The sequence below is a fragment of the Anopheles aquasalis genome, chromosome 2 (assembly GCF_943734665.1).
Source record: "Anopheles aquasalis chromosome 2, idAnoAquaMG_Q_19, whole genome shotgun sequence".
NCBI classification, from domain to species: Eukaryota; Metazoa; Arthropoda; class Insecta; order Diptera; family Culicidae; genus Anopheles; species Anopheles aquasalis.
This window is the reverse complement of record NC_064877.1, coordinates 12,847,501-12,850,000: the sequence shown is the minus strand read 5'-3', so window position 1 is coordinate 12,850,000 and position 2,500 is coordinate 12,847,501. Positions and strand designations below refer to the sequence as shown.

At 44.2% G+C, this 2,500-nt stretch overlaps 1 protein-coding gene across 11 annotated transcripts in view; it reads left to right on the top strand.

The window, feature by feature from the left end:
- LOC126580885 (forkhead box protein O) overlaps positions 1–2,500 on the top strand; it is a 58,329-nt gene that overhangs the window by 54,923 nt on the left and 906 nt on the right. For all 11 annotated transcript variants that reach the window (XM_050244208.1, XM_050244197.1, XM_050244203.1 and 8 more), the window contains exon 11: positions 134–2,500. This exon is cut by the window's right edge and continues 906 nt beyond it. The gene's annotated coding sequence lies outside the window, so the exon portion shown is untranslated. The remainder of the gene's footprint in view (positions 1–133) is intronic.

The following is a 2,500-nucleotide window of genomic DNA, read 5'->3' as shown; positions in this document are numbered from 1 at the left end:
CAATAATCCTGGGAAAGACGTACATTGTTGCTTTCTAGGTGTAGCAGTAGAAACAGTTACTATTATACAAAAAAATCTATTATACGTATTGTAACGCTCATTTCTAATGGATGCTTTTCTATTGTCTTTACAGAACTCAAGGAAAGTCGCACCAACTGCTGGCAATAGTAGAAACTTCCATTTACAATCCCCAGATCCAAATGCACTCGGAATGCGGATCTCATGTGAAGCTGGAGCTGAAGGAAATCGCGTAAACTGGATCAGCATCGTGAACTCTACGAGCTAGTTTGCCGATGCCCAGCGGTCGCTTACACTTATCCTTCAGGATCCGGAACCGGCCTTACACCGACCCTCTTCACTTGTTGCCGTGCCTTTTTTTTATCTTTCTTCGGACAACTTTCCCGTTTGGCGTTACGTTGCGCATTGCATGTTCCCCAGGCACTGCTTGTAAACTACCAATGTAAATAATGTTTTCTCGTAATTCGCAACTTCCCTCCGATCAGCGTAATGTAAAGTGTAGCAACAGCCCAACTTTCTTATGCTTTGATATTGTTCGGAACGTCGTTCCTGCGCTGCCTATCGAAACCCCTGGTGCAAAGCAATCAGTGTGCCGGCGATTAGTGTTTATTCGCGCGACGCACGGTGCAGCGTTCATTCTCAGCTTTCGGTTAGGTGCGAACGACGCAGACGATAATAGGCGCTCGCATAAGGATAGTCTCTGGCTCCTAACTGTATCCAGTAGCATTGTGTACATAAGTGACGACAATATAGTTTGTAGCGGGATCTTAATTTGTTCGCTTTCTCGATTGGCACACGAAAACCACATCTGCAAACATAGGACTCGGCAGCGGCATCCGGCTCCAGCAGCTGTGCTGTCGCTGCATCCAAACAGAGCTGTCGATTAGTGGCATGGCGTAATAATGGGTTTAAGGGATTTAATCGTAGCCGATAGTGTGTAGACTCTAGACGATATATCGCAGTGCCATTAGGGAAGGACAAGTATCGAGTATGAGGTTGGGAAAGGGACAGCAGAGAGACAAAGGTACCACAACCAATTCCGCACATTTTTGCTGGTTCACTGTGTTGTACAGTCACGTGTACAACTCCTTCATTTTCGCCTGTATAGTAGCGAGATTCATACAGATCCATCATTGCACCTAGGCAGATAGGCTGAGTTCAGTTTAAGGCAGTTTGGCATGCGCGCAGACCATATGAGCACTCGTAATAACCCGTAGTACTACTTCCATTCAGCTAAACCGGCATATGTAGCAAACGGATCAAAAAATTGAAAATTAAGGAAAATGGAAAATGAATCCTAGGCTTACACTAGCAGCATACTAATTTCGAACGGCATCTTCCTCACTTTGGTAGCGTAGCAGCACGAGCATAGCAGCGTGTGAGTAAAATTATACAAATTAATCGCAAATAACTTAGCATTCTTTAGCATGTTTGGAAGAACCATTATGGAAAAACAAAACCGTGGCACAAACCAACCGAAAGTCGGCAAACAAAACAAAAACCAGTCGCGGAAGTGAAACAGTGGATAAAAGCTATAATCAAGTAGGAAAACCCTTGAAAAAAAAACAAAATTAATATCGCCCCCCGAGCGAACCTATCCAGCGAATGTGGCAATAATAGGAACAGGAAACGAAAATGAAGCAGAAGGTCCAAGATAGGACACGTATGATGCACAATATTGCTAGTGAATCGTGTAAATACCATTCGTGATCATAAGTCGGAGCAACTACTCCAATTGGGGGTGTTGCTCAAGGCAACCCCCTCCACCTCCCCCCCTCCCCCTTGTATAGGCTATGCTTTGCATAACGTTTTGTATAAAGTTGTTTTTATGCTTACATGCAGCTCGGTTGACGTTTTCTTTTTTCGCCTTTAGTTTTTGTTAAGTTTTCATTTGCGTTTAGCTCATCTATGGGAAGCGAGACACGCGCGACACAACGACGTTGCACATAAACCGCTCGTGATGGTGTGGTTTTGGAGATTTGGTTTGATGCTCTAAACGGTTCTATCACTTTTGCTCAAACTCAACTATCCGAGGGATGCTCTGTTTTCGTTTTAATCATTTTTTAAAGATTCATGAAGAACGCCAACACTAGACGTGCAAGTGTCGTACATGAGGTGCAAACCCAAGAGGTTAGCGCGCTAATGGTTTACAGATAAAAGAGGAAAAGGAAATTATAAACAGAAATCATCCAAATAAGACGCTAATGGGAAGCATTCGGATCAGATTAGATAGAAAATCCGTCAGGCGCAGGAGGGTATGAGCGATTTCGATAGATGGACGCGTGCTATGTGCAATGTAATCGGAACGATCTGAATGACGTACCTTGTAAGATGTAAATTTCAACATAATTAACCGCCAGCTCCAAGAGACCCTAGTTCCCTCCCTCGTTTTCCCCCTGTCATCCCTTCCTTCTCCCTTCATTGCGTAGCGGCACACGTGGTCTATAAATACACGACGGTCAGACCGAACCGTGCACTCAAA